Genomic DNA, 17,547 nt, shown 5'->3' with positions numbered 1-17,547 from the left:
CCCAGTGCTGGCATTCACTGTCATTCACAAGGACGCTTAGAAGATGGTGTTGAAAGGATACAGGAAATGCATAATTAAACAGAATTCTTTCGAGTCGATACTATGCAATTCTTGCTTTCTTCTTGTAACTAGCTGTTCTCCAAATTTGTGTTGAAATACACCTTCTCTTTTTGTAGGATGCATCTTCCTGAGAAAGAAACAATTGATTTAGACCAATATCTGCATACTTCTCACAATGAAAATGTCTGGAAGGTCTAAGCTCATGAACTATTTTGGGGGTATGACTGGAACCTGAATACTACTTTTATTGTCAACCTCTGTGGACATGTTTATCTAATTTACTGAATCTTAAGTTTGATTCGTTAATTTAGTCAAAGTTCCTGAATACTCAATCATAGTTCAGTTTTGTTCAGATTAGCAGTTGATCTGTAACTCTTGAGTATACTTAAAACTCTGTGGTCTCCATCATTTAAGATGTGAAGTTCAAGTTGATGGCATTGCACCTTTTGAAGTTAATTCTGTGAAACTCTGGTACCATCCAATGTAATCATATCAGTGCTGTTAGAAATATCAACTTTTCAAATGAGCCTCCCAATTGACTTGTCACTATAACCTATATAACATCATGTTGGCCTCTCAAGAGACAGAAATTTAATTTAGAGAAAGAAATTTAGTTTCAATATATTTACCTGAAATTCCCTTCATCATTTCTATCTTAATTATCCTTTGTTTATTTTCAATTATTTCAATATTTGTGTTTATAATATGTAGCATGGCAATATTTGACATGTTCATAAACATTTCAAGTCAAAGATAAGTAGTGTTTTATTTTTTTTTGGGGGGGGGATTCTGGTCATGGGGCCTGAACTCTGGGCCTGGGCGCTGTCCCTCAGCTCTTCAGCTCAAGGCTAGCACTCTACCATTTGAGCCACAGCGCCACTTCTGGCTTTTTTTTTGCTTATGTGGTGCTGAGGAATCGAACCCAGGGCCTCATGCATGTAAGGCAAGCGCTCTACCACTGAGCCACCTTCCCAGCCCTGAGTAGTGTTTTATTGAATTTCTGTATTACAGTTGGTACTATCTTAAGGCTTATCAGGACATTTATAGAAGCAGAAAATCAAGTTACTGAAGACAATGCAATGTAATCTGAAGCAAGAATCACTAATAGTAGTTTGTTTCACTGAATTTCCTTTTATAGAAATTTGTCTTTTGGTGGTGGTGGTGGTACTAAGGGTTGAATTCAGAACTTCTTTTCCCCCTTCTCCCTTCCTCTTTCCTTCCTTTTCTTCCCTAACTCTTCATTTCCCTTTCCTTCCTTTCTTTTTCATCTGTTTTATTCTATTCCACTGTGAAACTCTTGCTGGGGAGGCATTCTACCATTTAAGTCATCCCTTTTAGCTCTGGTTATGATTATTTTGGAGATAGGGTCTTTGTTTTTGTTTTTAACTAAATGGCCTAGACAGTGTTCTTCCTATTTATGTTTCTCTGACATATCTGAGATGACAGGAACACACTAACACAGCAAGCTTTTTCTGCTAAGATGAGAGGCTCACAAACTTTTGCTTCCTGAGTAGCTAAGATTACAGCTGTAAACTACTGACACCTGGATTATTATGATTTACTGATGACAAATGTGACTATAATCTTGTTTGATTGTGCCTGGTAGTCATTTATTTCTGTATCTAGTGCCTTCTGAAGGTTCTGGTGGCATATGATGAAGTTTGCAGAGAAGTAACAGAATCAAAGTTACTGGACAAAAGCTCTTGCTCAATGCTGCATTATCTCAGAGTAATCTAGTGTAGTGATCTCAGAACAGCACACACATATACATCCAATTCTATTGTTTGTTTTTTTATAGATAATCAAAAGCCAGGTATCCAAGTTACTTCCATATACATCAAGAACTGTTCTGCAAAGAGGATGATCATGTATCTCTTATGATTCCTTAAAGGTTTCTATGTTCTGTAAGAGTTATCAGATGTTGCCCCACTAAAATTATACACTGGCTGAAATTTAGCCACGTTAGGGAGAGGGAACATTGTAGACATAATGCAGTTTCTACTTTGTCTGCTGGCTAACTTCAAACGCTGGTTCTGCTTTGAGAGAATTATGATGTTTCTCAAGTTGCTTTACTTCTCGGCACCTCAAAAACCTGTCCTCGACAGTCAGCCTCAGAATAGTACACGACACTTAGAACCAAGTTCCAGAAAACTGTTTAGGATTCTTGAATGGTGGATAGAACTGACATGTAAAAAGGAAGGATCAAAGAACTGATGCCTATAAAGGACTATGGGAAGCTTATAATTACTGAAATAAGGAGACTTCTTAGACTCATCCAAGATGGTACATGGGTTGATGAGTAGAGGGGCTAATTTCACACTTCCTTGAGTCATAAATTGAGATAAAGGAATATGACCAACAAGGAAAATAAATGGAAAGCAAACCAAGAGATTAAAGTTCAGGCATCTACAAGAAAACTATCTAAGGAGACAGAAAAATATGTGGTTAGTCTGACTGATACTGCTACTACCCATGTTGGTATTGACTCACCACCCTTCGCATTGTTGATGACATGCTGAATGGAGATGAGAAATGTGTTGATTTCCTAACTTTTATTTCTCCTCACTTCTTGATGGTCTTTTCTTTAGAAGTGGGTACTTTCTTAAAGCTTATAGAACTTAAGGTCAGGAGGTTCAAAAAATAAAAGTAATCTGTATGACTCGGCTGCCTGGTGCAACATTATGACATTTACAAAATGATACCATTTTTAGAATGAAACATCTTTTCTTGGAAAATCATCCATAACAAAATATTGCAATTGAGGTATGACTATCACAATATTGTTCTGAAACAGTAGATTTATTTCTTCTCCCTTCATTATTAAAGCAAATAGACGGAACATGTATTTTACCATTTTGAAGATGGACAGCAACAGTCAATCATGCCTAGTACACTAATTATCAGGCTGGTCATGGTGGTACAGGCTGGACCACATACCTGTGGTCTCAGCTATGTGGGAGATAGAGATAAGAGGTTTAATCAAGGCTTCTCTTAGCAAAAGGAAAGACCTACCTGGAAAACCAACTAAAGCAAAATGAACCAGAAGAATGTTTCAAATGGTAGACCTCTGACCTAGCAAGCATAAAGCCCTTTAGTTCAATTCCCTTTTCCACCCTGGAGAAAAGAGCTCAATTTGCTTTCTTTCTTCTAACCAAATTGAGAAAAAATGGTTAGCTTCTATCCATTACAAAATAGCTACATTTTAAAGACATCTTAAAGTTACCATTTGTTGAGTCCTAGTTGGTGCTATGTGAATATTATTTCATGATCATTATCTCTTATGAAATATATATTAACATCCCCAGGCACAACTCAGAAAGTTAGCTACTTACCCATGGTAAAAAAAAAAGTGTCAGAGCCAAAAACTCAAACTAGCATTTCTGACACCAAAAGTCCATGATCTTTCCATGAATTGTGTTTTTTTGTTTGTTCAAAAGAAAACAGGAATAAAAATGCTAAAATATCCTAAAATGGAAAATGTTGGCAAGGCACAGAAGTTAGTGCCTGTGTTTCTAGTGAGCCACAGTGAACCTGGATGCCCTTCTCTATGATGGCAGCTCCAGAAATGGCATTTCCACTGAGGACCAGAGGGTTCCCAGTAGAAAGGGTCAGTTTAGATAACCTCCCTGAGGGATGTGAAAATATTTTTCAGAAGAGAGAGCTATGGTTAAGCAAGATTTATCTGGAACTCTGAAAAACCTTCTGGACTATTTTAAGTCTTTAAAGGGTACCCAGAACTGACCATTTATAAGATAGGATAACATGAGGGGTTTTACCCCTGAAAAATGGCTTTTCTTTGTTCACTTGGATAAATGTTTATGCAGTTATTAATTTGTTTAGTCATTTGAGTGTACAAAATGTCAGACACTAGTGTCTTGTGACATAAGCATGCCTTCCAAGGGGGATGTATAAACAATCACAAGGCAGTTATGCTAGTTACTAGACTACATACAGGTGCTTAGTGCTCTTGGTATTATACCCTGGTGAAGCCATATGCATCCTTCAGACCAGAGATGAGGGACACCTTGTAGAGGACAAATGTTCCTCACCACAGGCAGAAACTTCTTTTGTAAACCATGGCAAGACACCATAGGGAACCACACTGTCTTGTTTGGTCTGACTTAAGTCACCTTTGTTTGAGATGTAGCTCCAACATCTCTTTCTCTGTGGAGATTTTCTTTTTCTCCTACTCATTTTCAAGCACTTGATTCGTATGCCACCTAGTAATATTCTCCAAACTTCATTCACTGCTTTGTTTGTTTGGTTTGGTTTGATTTGTAAATAAGAGGTCTTCATATGAAGCCCCAAACTGATCTCAAACACTCTATGTAGTTCAGGCTAGTCAAAACTCTCAGTCTTCCTGAATTAACTTCCTGAGTACTGGAATTACAGATATAAGTAATTATACCATATCCAGCTCTATCTGGACTATATTCCCCCGTGGGCCTCTTCTACTTTTATCAATAAGGACTGATTCCCAGTCATTTAAAAAACAGAGTTTCAAAAGACAGCATTTCCTAATGAGGAAATAATTTGCCTATTTCCAGTCCCTTAGTTCTATGGACCATGTAATTGTATAAAAAGGGCTGTTCTTTTTAGGCGGGACCTAGGGCCATGGAAAATACCCACTCCTTTTTTCAGGCATTTCACAGTTCTAAATTTGGGAAGAACAATTATTGTACTATTCACCTAATTTGTTTATGAGCAAGCAAGGGAAAGAAAGCTATGTTTATCTTACTCCTTAAAAGGCATTGATTTATAAAGTCAGTCATTCCTGCCCCATTTTCTGCAGATTGTTCTTCACAGATGCACATATAAACACAGTTACATACCAGCCACTTTTGCTTTGTTAGAGAGTGTGCTTTCCAAAGGAAGTTATAACTGCATTTGAAAGAAGTCAAAAAAGCAATAGATGTGAGTTCTTTTAATGATTATTCATGCTTTGATATTCCAGGAAATTAGAAAAATAAATGAACAGATTGATAAAGTTTTTAAGAATTTGTCTTTATGACATGTAACTTTCTATAATAATACATGAAAGTCACCAGCAGGAAGATGAGTATATAAATATCATGTGTCTATATTATAATGACTATATTGTATATCTATATTATAACTGTAACTGAGGTGCTTTATTCATCTATCATAGTGGTAAACTCATTCACGTAGAATATTGTAGTTTATTGGAGCACTGATGAATCTTCTAGAAGTTGATATCTATAAGTTGATTATCAATAGCCTATTTGATATTTGAGCAAGGGGGTGGGGATGTGGATAGTGGCAAATAATATGAAGCCAGCTGCCCATCCTCCTCCTTACCCTCCATAGGCTGAGGAGACTGTCTTATGGCTCAGAATTACCTCGCAAATTTTTCTCATTATATTTATTTTAAATGTCCCAGATACATATTCGATGTTTTCCTTTGTTATTATGGCATTGCCTGCCTGGAAGCAAGACATCATCTGATTGGTGGTTTGTGAATTTTGTCATTGAAACTCTCAATTTCAACTAGTTATATTTATGGCTAAGTAAAATAAGTGATTTGGGGGACATTTTAAGGTCAGCTTTCTTAGAATGCTTCCTGTCCATTGAATATATCACAGGCCTTCTCATGTCTCCATGGCAGAATCATGGATAATGCTTATGCTACTGGGCCAATAAAATCAGCTCTTAAGAAGTTTAATGCACAGGTATTAGAAATTCTAAGCTCAGTAACATTATTAAATTTTACTTTCTAGTATAGGTTTAAAAGTATGCACATTTACTGTGCTTAAAATGGAAATGGAAGTTCCTGTTTTATAAAATTGTTGAGATCATTTGAATAGGTTGAAAGGCATTAAAAGCCTAAAACAATAGTCAATATAGAATGATCTTTTTCTTTCCTTCATCTATATCCCAGTGCACTAAAGCTCTGGGAAAATCACTAACCACTCTGCACCTTGTTTTATTTACTTTCAAAATAAAACAGTTGGGTCTTTCTAAGGCTTTTTCAAACAAAATCTAATATTTCATTTTCCATAACTATGTTCATGGTACCACAGCAAAAGGCAGATGCTTGTGATTATGCATATAAATATTTTTGCGGTGAGTCTTACCTCCAAACAAATAAGGGACAGGAGAATAAGCTAAAATGACTTTACATTAAGGAGACCTTAAAATAAAAAATTATTCATTCTTACTTATACTACAGAAAGGATAAAAGACTTTAGAGTAACATGTATTCTTTCACTGCAATCCAGAAGCAGCTAAATGAGAGCACTAGATCACAATTACAACTTATTATTCCCCCCGCCCCCGTTGCCTCAGAAATGAAAGAGACACTTTTTGTGCATGCATGCCAGTCCTGGGGCTTGAACTTAGGCCCTGAGCAATGTTCCTTAGCTTTCTTGCTCAAGGCTGGTACTCTCCCATTTGAGCCACATCTCCACTTGTGGCTTTTTGCTTGTCAATTAGAAATTAGAGTCTCACAGACTTTCCAACCCTAGCTGGTTTGAGCAGTGATCTTCAGATCTCTGCCTCCTGAGTAGGTAGGATTACATATATGAGCCATCAGTGTCTGTCAGAAAGCCTCTTTTAATGGAGTACAGTAAAAAATGTTACATAAGAAGGTTTCCCCTCCCCAATCTCCCATCCTATTGCATCAACCGTCAATCCTATTGGAAATCCTAAAATTCTAACACAATTCAGAAACATTAGAAATACTGAGAAAAGAAGACTATCTATTTTATTCAGCTCACATTACTTTGTGCAGAAAGATTAACAGAGTGGCGAGTTTGCCTTTTCTATCTATGAAAAAACTTGGGAAATCCAAAGAAGCATCTTACAAATTTTGGGGCTGTACTGTGACATTTTTGTCAAAAAATATTTACATAAACCCTATTGCTTTGTTTATCTGATAACAACCCTGGAAAAGCTAATCTAACTGCTCCTGAGAATATCAGAATTATTTGATCAGATGGTTAATTCCGGTAGCCCGGGATTGTAAATTCGCTTCAGAAAATGTTAAAACAGGTTTGGCATTCCTTTCCCATAAGAACGCCTGAATATGACCTTTGGATTGAAGCTAATTCTGTTTTTTTCCCCCAGCAATTTGGTAGAGAATTGTGTTGCTGACCCATTTTTATCATCTCACATCGCTCCAGGGTCCCAAAGCATAAGGTTAAGAAAAGGATCAGGGTCAGGAAGTTTAGGAAAAACGAGTCTTCTCATTTCAATGAGCTCAGCTGATAAATATATAGAGGAAGACACAGTAGAAACACACATCCACCTCTGCCTACTGGGAAGAGAGTAGAATCACTTCCCTGTTTGAACTAAATTACTTGGCAAAATAAAGAGTAAATTCAGAGTCAAGACTTGAAGCCTCCAAGCTCAAAGCCATTTTAATGAAAAACAGAGCTCTTCACCATCCTCAGGAAGCATTTTTCCACCAGCCAACTTCATGTAGTACTGAAAAGAGGATTATAGAGACCTAACCCATGACCTTTAGAAAGGCATAAAATGTTTAGAAATAAAATACTTTACTTTTGCCAAGTCACTACAGAAACCCTCCAGTAAACTTTGACTTAGAAAAGCTTAGAGGAACATGTTTAGAAAAACCATCCTAAAGAAAAATAATTGAGTTTCTATGCACTGTGTGTCATATTCAGTGGCATTAACATGAAATTCCACTAATGTATGGGTTTCTTCTGTTCTCTTGGGGAGAGGTTCTTTGTGCATGAATGAAAGTGGATATGGAAAAGAAAAAAAAGGAAAAGAAAAGAAAGGAAAAGGGAAAGAAGGAAGGAAGCAAGAAAGAAAGAAGGAAAGAAAGAAAGAAATGAAGAAAGAAAGGGAAGGAAAGAGAGAGAAGAGAGGAAGGAAGGAAGGAAGGAAGGAAGGAAGGAAGGAAGGAAGGAAGGAAGGAGGGAAGGAAGGAAGGAAGGAAAATTCCAAATAGCAGTATTATATGTTTATATGTTTTAACTAGATTGCTCTATGAATTTCCTGTAGAAAATAATGATAGTACTACTGTCTCGACTTCTAGTTCAGTGTTTCAGCTTCTCACTAATGATGATAGTATTAATAAAAAGATACTCTTATGGCTGCAGGCATGACCCAGTTGTTAGACTGACTTCTCAGCAAACGGGAAGCCCTGAATTCAATCCTCAGCATATAGCAAGAAAAAAATACATATTTTTAAAGGCATATAAAATTAAAAGTCATATATATATAAATTCTTACATGTACATATATTTATGTATGAGTATGTATATGTGTACGTATGTGTTTATGTATGAGAGGAAGAGAGCGAATCTACTGGCAAGCTTGGTAAATTCTGGTATCCTTTTCTTCTTCCTTGCTTTTCTCTTCTCCAGTCCCATTTCGTACCAAGTTGGAACTGGCTGATGTGTTAATTCAAGGAAAATCATAGAAATGCCCAAGCAGAAAACGACAGTGTCACCTGTTGCATTTTCTAGTTTTGTAGTTGATTTTAATTTATTCAATGTGGTCGTTCTTAGGTACTGCCTTGGATGTTTATTTTGTAGATTTGACCCAACAGCACATGCTATTTTAAAGAGGCAAAACTAAATTTTGGTGAAACTTAGTCTCAATTAGGACAGAATGGGCTGGTTTTCATGCGGCAGGACTTTGCATTGTCGTTTGAATGTGCTTTCTTTAACAGTCTAGTTTCAGTTTAACACAGGCATAATCATTGCCCTACTTCTATTGTATCAATAGGTAAAACATGGGGCCCTCTACTTACACAGAGTCAGAAACAGTTCTTGGGAATAACCCTGAGTCTCAATAAACAGTCTCAGTTTTTTTTTTTTAAAGACATGGCATCTACTTTTTTAAAAAGTCTTACAATTCCACACCCTTTTTAAATTTAGAAACATTAGTTTATGTTTCTAAAATTTTAGATCTTACTCTTTAAATAACTTGACATTTTTACCCTCCCCTCCTCTTTTTAAAAACCAGCTCTGTACTTTCCCAGGGTATGTAGGAAATAAAGATGGAGGATTAGTTGTAAATTTCTTTTCTCTCTCTCCCCTGTCCCCTACTTCAGATACAGACCAGGGTATATGCCACAGTATGCCAGACACTAGTTGGTATCATGGAAACCATGAAACACCATGGAAATGTTTGAGATAAACGACAATTGCAGCCTACAAGTCTTTCCTCGTTGAAGTTCTCACTTTCAACCTTACAGATAGTGAAGGAGAAGCCTGTAACAAGAATGTGGCTATGTAATGCCATATGCTTACTAATTCAGTCATTTGTTAATCAAGTGATCAGAGTTTCTGGCCTAGTTTTCCAGCTGCATCATATAGTTGATTAGAAAGAAAAATAATTGGTAAATTCTGGGATCCTTTTCTTCTTCCCTTCTTTTTCTCTTCTCCATGCCTGTTTCATGAGTATTCTGATTCATATTTTCTAAAGATTTTTAGGTTTAGCATGTCTCCTGGTTGCCAATTATAAAACAGCAAGAGGTACTTAGAGAGAGTAAAGAAAACTAAACTTGAATTTACTGAATTTATTAACCAATTCTTCATAAAATACACACTGTAATTAGGCATACAGAAATATATACGAACTGATATTGTTATAGAATATGGGAAATTAATAAGTCTGGGAACCCTTTTGGAAAGTGATACCATTAGGTAAATCTAAAAGTTGTGCAAGGTTGCAATGGACCAGTGCACATAAGAAAATTCAGTTCAGGGAAAACAAAATGAAGTTCAGGGTAGGTGAAAATTTATATGTTATCAATGCAAGTTTAATAGTGGAATGTTATGTAGTACATGCGTATAAGTGTAGAAGCTTGTAGTATGAGATGAAAATAGAGAAGTCTATCAAATACAGGCCAAAAAATATCAGGGATGACACATTCATGTATTGGGGATTGAATCTGTCAGCTGACAAGATTACTGGAAATCTTTATGTAGACAAGTGACAATCTCTGTGTTCTAGAAAAGTAAGTGGGAATGTTACAAAACATAGAGTGAGGGGGATGTAACTAGAGGCAAACATGTCTGATAAAATGCCTTGCAATAGTCCAGGTGAAAAAAAAGTTGGTCTGCAATAGGAGGAAATAGACAGTCCCTGTAATACTGGAACCAAATTTGTAGACTGATACAATGTGAGCTTTACCATGGAGAGAGCATGCAGATAATAGTGCTGGTGAATGATGATGCTTTTAAATGGTCTGAAGAATAGGAGAGAGTCCAATTTACATCTCTAGATACTTGAGAATGGAAGGACAGCTAACATAGAAATGTTCACAAAGCCCCCTCTTAAGCCTTAGCTGATGTAGTGCTAGCTGCCTGGCATCCCAGGTTATGGAGAAGGTTGAGATTGCGGGAATTTTGATGCCTCACCAGCCCAAGCAGAAAAGCCTGTGAGATTCTATCTCCCAGTAGGCAATCTGAATGTAGTAGCACATACCTATGATCCCAGCAATTATGGGAAGCCTAAAAGCAGGTGGTTTGTGGCTCATGTGTGCATCTAGGAGGGAAGCAGGGTTGTATCCTAACAAAAAAAATTACAGGGAAAGCCAGAGTTTGAGTCATGGCTCAGTGGTATAGAGCCATCATCAACCTTGCACATTCCTGGCCCTTAGTTCATTCTCCAGTGTTACCAGAATGGAAAATACTAGAAATATAGTAAAAAGTTCTTTTAAGACAAAGAGACAGGGGCTGGGAAGGTGGCTCAGTGGTAGAGCGCTTGCCTTGCATGCATGAGGCTCTGGGTTCGATTCCTCAGCACCACATAAGCAAAAAGAAAAAAGCCGGAAGTGGCGCTGTGGCTTGAGCTGAAGAGCTGAGGAACAGCGCCCAGGCCCAGAGTTCAGGCCCCACAACTAGACCCCCCCCAAAAAGACAAAGAGACAGAATTATGTATCTTTTCTTAAAGAATTGCCATATGATACTAATGTTATAGCTTATCTTATATAAAAGTAATGTTCTGTTTCCTGTGAGGACCTAGTACTGTCCAGTTAAAAGTTAATACTGTAACTTCAAAGGTTACTTGAGCCATTAGGGCTTTCTATTCATGAGCTATGGCTTGGAGATCAATAACTTTGCACTCTAGGTTAGGATTCCTTTCTTATTTCCAAACAGTCATCTTTACATCCACACTGTTAATCCAAATGGAATATAGATTAGGGTAAAGCACCACTTACAGCACAGGCATTCTGGAAATGGCTAAAAAGTGGTCACTTCACATATTCAAGTCATTAGTAGGCTATCTGGCCACATTAGTGGCCCATGGCAGCAGTGGCCATTACTAGTGATCAATACCAGCAATTTGTTGCAGCTCATAATTTCGGATAAGGGGACCACCTTGTCCCTTTAACTGTTGGGAGTTCAAAGAGTTCAAGGAGGAAGAGGAGAGTTAAGAGTGGAGATCTAAGGAAGGAGGAGGAAACAAAAGGACTAGGCCATGAAAGAACCAGGAAGATACAAGAGAAGGCAGCTTTGAAAGTATAAAATCAGTATGTCTACCAGTCCATAATGTTCATTTTTACCTTAAAAATAAAACCATCTCATCCCTGGTGCTCGTTGGAGCCTTTCATACAGAAGCACTTTAGTTTCAAAAGCCATGAATACTTTTGATCTTTCTTTTAATCAATATTCTCAAGTGATCTTGATGAGAAAGAAATTTACGTTTTTGATACTCAGAATATATTCTGCCAGAAGCAGAGATATAACATCATAGAGATGTTCTAGGATGAATCGGATATTCTAGGATGACAAAGATGAACATAGGATCAGTGACACAGAATGCAGAACCCCGGAAAGGAAATGGCTGCAAGTGTTAAGTTCATCAGGCACCATGGGATGCGCTCTCCCAAGGGAATTGTGATAGTGGGAGGATCTCCAGCTCTGAATTTCAAGAGACTAGTGCAGACCAGAGGGTCTTAGAGTTCTTTGACCTACAGAAATCTGCTTGAAAAACCCAGACCCAAAGGGCAAATCAAATCCCATCATTCATTACATGAATTGCAACATTGCTGACAGAGAGTACAACACATCTGCCTACAGATCACCATTGGACAGTTTCAAGCCTTGTGGATCTTCCATTGGCTAGAGAAGAAGGCAGCTCCTGTTTCTGGGCATTATTGCAGGTTATTAATGTACATTTTGCCTTTTACCTATTAGGTAACCTAAAGTAAGATTGAGATTTAGAGATAGCAAAAGAAGAACTTACATTTTAGTTCTTCATTTGATTCTGCTTTCAGTACTGGCTCTGAAAGGAATTGATGTAAGATATTTTTAACAATAGGAGATTATATAACATAAATAAAATGGTACATCCTTTTTGTTTGCTTGTATAGTCATGCCTTCTCTTTCTCAGGGATGTTATTGACCCACTCGTTTATAAGGGAAATGCAAAATCCTGGGCCATATTCTGGATCCAGGAGCTGTCAGTCTTCTCAAGAAGAGTTCTCTTCCTTGTCTACTTCAAGATGTCAAGTTTTTTGCATTGCATTATGACCTCACCACTGGATCAATGTCGTCTCTTGTAGCCCAGTGTCCATTTAAAAGTTAAAAGCTCTTTATTCTTGTAAGCTCATTATATTTCAATCTTGTGGATTTCTCTTTAGAATATTTCTAAATCCTTTTTACATGAATTTATTTATAAATAGGATGACTGCATGTCCTAGTTTTATGAGAAAAATCTTGTCTTACACATTCTATAATTATTAATAAAGCCCCCTTTTCATCGCTAAGTGTCCCAGTTTGGTATATAAATTGCATGCTAATTATTTATGTCAAGTGTTCATGGAGTGAGAAAATTGTTTGTAGAGAGTTTTTGTTCTAATCTTGAAAACATTAAATTCATGAAATACTTCTTTCATAATTTTGCCATATCTATTAAAAATAAGCACCTCAATAAAAGATCTGACTTTCCAACATCATTTTCACATCACTTATACATTCTAAATCCCAACAACACACTAGAATTTATCTAAATGTCCCAGAAGGTGTTTTGGTAGGAAAAATTTTAATTTGTTGTCTCTCCAAAAACTGGAATAAATAGAATAAATAATGACCAATTTGCAGTTGTTTGGATCATATGCTCCTTTTTAAACTGACTGTTAATTTAATAGTATTCTGTTTCCTGGTACTCATGTTTTGTCATGTCAGTACTGATGGAATGTTAATTGAATTTTAAATTGGAGATTTTAAATAGGATGCTAGGCGCCAGTGACTCACACCTGTAATCCTAGCTACTCAGGAGGCTGAGATCTGAGGATGGTGATTTGAAACAGCCCCAGCAGAAAAGTCTCCCTGAAACTCTTATCTCCAATTCACCACTCAAAACCGGAAGTGGCCCTGTGGCTCATGGTATAGACAACTAGCCTTGAGCAAAAGAGCTCAGGGGCATCCCCCAAGTCCTAGATTATGACAGGCAAATAAACCAGAAATCTAAATTTTTAAGTTGGTTGAAGAAATAATTTGAGACTCAGACATGACAATTTTATTGCTAAGATATGGGAGCTTTTTATTAATTGCAAAATTTACCAGTCAGTTATAGTCTTTTATGTTGACTTTGTTCATATTTTAAATTCTGAAAAGGTAATATTGATCGAACTCAGGATGATTAAGTATCAAGAAGACACTATGTACTAGATTTTATCTTGGTCTTAACTGCTATTTAAGAAAAATGATGATCTACCTTGAAATTTGTTTACAACAAAGACATTAAGAACTCTTGGGAGCAAAACATTAAAGATGCTGCATGATATTGATTTACAAAGCATTAAAACTATTACTATAAATATGCCTGTCTTCTGTCACTAACCTTCTAATCTGTCATCAGTTTGTAATCAAGTCAATTGATCTTCAAATTATAAAAATGTTTGGACTAAATTTTAGTAAAATTGGGTAGAATGAGACCATATTAGATATGACTCAATTCATTAATTTTAAATATGAATTTTAATTCCTACTATAAAGAGCTAAGGATGAAATTAAGCACACTTTTATGTATTGTTTGTTGTCCAGTGTATGGTGATAGATGCTATGTATTATAATGTCTTTGTAATTATATCATACCTCATTGAATTTGTTCAAACTTAGGGGATACTTGTGAAAAGTGAGATACAGACACTCTTTTTAAAAAAACAACTATCTATGAATTTATTAATTGTCAGATACTCAGATAAGTCCATGGGCTAAAATGAATAAAGTAGCTTTCTTATTCAAAAAGTTTAGCTAAACCTTTTCTAGTTATGCATAGTCACATAGCTGTCTTTCTGAAATCATTACTAATATTATGTTTTCTTACACTTATGTAGCAAAGTGTAATAGGAGTTAGACAAACCAGAGACATTGTTTTACTCATTATGAATAGGTGAACTTTATGAACAAATGTGGCCTCTATTATATTGGCCTTTGTGAGCATTTCCATTTTTCTTCCTTGAAAGCATATGCCATAAATTTTAAGGCAGCTGATTTTAAAAGATTCCTTGTTAAAGGAGCAGAAGTTTAATAAATGTTTCGAATTGATTACTCAGGTGAAAAACATTTTATATCCTCAGCTGATTTATTACAAGGAAGATGACAACCCATAGGCCCCATACCTCTTAGTGAGAACATTCTGACCTGTTTCTAGATCAATGTGCACCCTAGCATATGAATCTTGTGATTTAGCTTCTTTTCTGAAAAACAATAGCATCTTGATTAGAAATGATAGAAATGATGCTATTAGTTATGTGTGCTTTAGATAACTGCCTTCTGAAAAAACATACACAAAATTTTCAGAAAAACAATTATGTTCCTTAATAGATATCTTCCTGAAGTTTTCATGAGATATTGAACTTGTTCTTTGAAAGGGAAAAATCCAGCTATTGTATATGCATGAATGCATGACAGGAATACTTTGAAAATTATAACTTAGGTGGGAACATGGCTTAGTGGTAGAGTGCTTGCCTAGCATGCATGAAGCCCTGCATTCGATTCCTCAGTAGCATATCAACAGAAAAAGCCAGAAGTGGTGCTGCAGCTCATGTGGTAGAGTGCTAGCCTTGAGCAAAAGAAGCTCAGAGACAGTGCTCAAGCCCTGAGTTCAAGCCCCAGGACTGGCAAAAAAAAAAAAAGGAACAGTGTAGCTCATATTCCTTTCAGTTTAAGAATGAGGAAATTGATTAATACCAGATGAAAGTGCATGACCTCCAAAATATGGGAGCCAAACTGAACTCATTGTTGCCAAGTTCACTTTAAGGATCTTACAGCCTTTGGTTTGCCTGGCTGTTTCTTACACACAACCCCTACCTTTGTATACAATGGGAAGACCAACCTATAAGAGTAAAAGGATTAAAGCTATCCTTGACTATCAGACAAATTGGCTAATTTTGTTCTGAGCAATGACTGATAGAATGTTCTGAGAACAGGAGAGAAGAAGTCAGCCAGATTTTATTTTAATGCAGCTTCATTGGTTCATCAGATGCTTTTTGAAGAGACTCTTAAAGATCAAATTTAGGAAATACTGAAACTGAAGGAAAATCTCCCTTTAAGTGTGGTCACCTATGTTACATGATCCATTGAACATCAAGCCATTCCTTGGTCTTCTTAACAATGAGAAATACATCAGAGTGAACTCAAAGAGATGTTGAGTTGAAAGAAACCTAAAATAGCTGAAAACTGTTTCCTTATTATTTAATAAATCTTTGATCTTGGACGAATTTCATTCTTCATCATTTTTTATATTAGATTGTAATTTGACATTGACTTTCTTAAAGGCTACCCACAACATGAAACACACACACACACATACACACACACACACACACACACACACACACACACACACAAAGACAAGAAAGCAAGCCATGTACTCAGAAAAACATCAGGTAATCCTAGGTGATGTAAAACAGTCAACTAAGCACAGAAGTGCCATAGCATAATGTTGGAAGTAAAGGTTGACCAATATTTTAATCATGAAGACAACAAATGTTCATTAAACTTGCCCTAAGTAACAGAATAGTTATTTGCATGAAAAATCCTGAATATGTAAGTATATGTGAAATATGATATGTGCCACTTAAGTTTAAGAAAAAAGGAAACCAGAAAGTACACAGATGGTTAGAGATTTAGATAATAGGAATATGTTGTTCATGATCATGATGATAGGGTAATGATGATGATGACGATGATGATGACAACAATGACAGTCACAACAAATCATGATATTTATTAAACTCCAGCTCTACCATACTGTTATGAACCTGGCAGTTAACTATATCCTGTGTCCTCACAACTTTACAAGGAATGGTACCATCACCTTTACTTAATGGGGAGAGGAAGCTTCTACTTACAGTTTGCTCAAACAATCATGTATCAGAGGAAGCTCTTCCACTTCCTAGAACTAGACTTGATTGCTCTGCCTCATATCACTTACTTGCACAGATGTAAAGTGTGCTTCATAGCTCATGGTACATAATGGCACACTGTGGCTATTCAAACATAACATTTATTTTCCATGTCTTTAAAGTAAAAATACTAAGTATTTTAATTGATTGGAAAACATTGTTCCCCCTTACGCAACTCACAAACGCTTGAAAACGACATTTATAAAGCATGTGCTGTTTGTTGGAGAGGGTGTGGTGTTGGAGAGAAGGAAGTTAAAGATTCCAAAAGAAACTGCAATGTTCCACTCACGTCAGGAATACTGTGTTCCGTTCTTGGTACTACTTTTTAATAGGGACATTACAATCTTTCTCCAGACAAGAATGATCAAGCTTGTTAAATGACTAGAAGTCATATTATAAAAGAAACAATTGATAAAAATTTAGAAGACACTGCCCTATTTGTAAGGAAAAGGAAAGATTTGGGGAAAAATCATATAAAGTGAAGTAAGCCAGACCCAAAGAAACATAGGTCCCATGGTTTTCCTAATTTGCAATAATTAGTGTACGGCGAGGATAATCTTAGCAGATTAACGCAATAGCTACATACATATGATCATGGACACAGAGGTTTTCTTTGTTGCTGTTTTTAATGTACTATGAGATTTCTTGTTTCTTTTGTGTGTTCTCCCCCCAGTGGCTTATCCCCTGTTGTCACTGTATTTGATTTTGGTACCCTAGGTATTACATAGATGTTTATCTAAATTAGGAAGGGGAACAACAAAATGGTGTGACAAAGGACAAGAGAGGAACCAATGCAACAGCAGTACTCACAAGACAATGCACTGGGAATGATCCATACAACTTGGGAGGTGGGGGGAAGGGAAAGTGGGAGGAAATTGAGGGAAGAGGTAACAAGGTTGACAGGAAATGTACTTATTCCCTTACTTGTGTAACTGTAACCCTTCCATGTATATCAACTTGACGATAAAAAGTAATAATAATAAAAACTTCAAAAATGTGGACTTAGGAATTTACACACACACACACACACACACACACACACACACACCAAAATATTCAGATATTAAAGGGATTGCTTGTGTTTCAGGAGAGGAGAATGAAGGCCAGAAGAGAAAAATTGAATGAAAGAG

The 17,547-nt window shown here is 36.5% G+C and overlaps 1 protein-coding gene across 4 annotated transcripts in view; it reads left to right on the top strand.

Annotated features, from left to right (window-relative positions):
- The window catches only part of Slc8a1 (solute carrier family 8 (sodium/calcium exchanger), member 1), a 289,161-nt gene that overhangs the window by 101,613 nt on the left and 170,001 nt on the right, over window positions 1-17,547 (top strand). The window lies entirely within an intron of this gene.

This window comes from Dipodomys ordii, unplaced genomic scaffold (genome assembly GCF_000151885.1).
Source record: "Dipodomys ordii isolate 6190 unplaced genomic scaffold, Dord_2.0 Scaffold37, whole genome shotgun sequence".
Classification (NCBI taxonomy): domain Eukaryota; kingdom Metazoa; phylum Chordata; class Mammalia; order Rodentia; family Heteromyidae; genus Dipodomys; species Dipodomys ordii.
The sequence above is the reverse complement of the archived record's forward strand: the minus strand, read 5'-3'. Positions and strand labels throughout refer to the sequence as shown.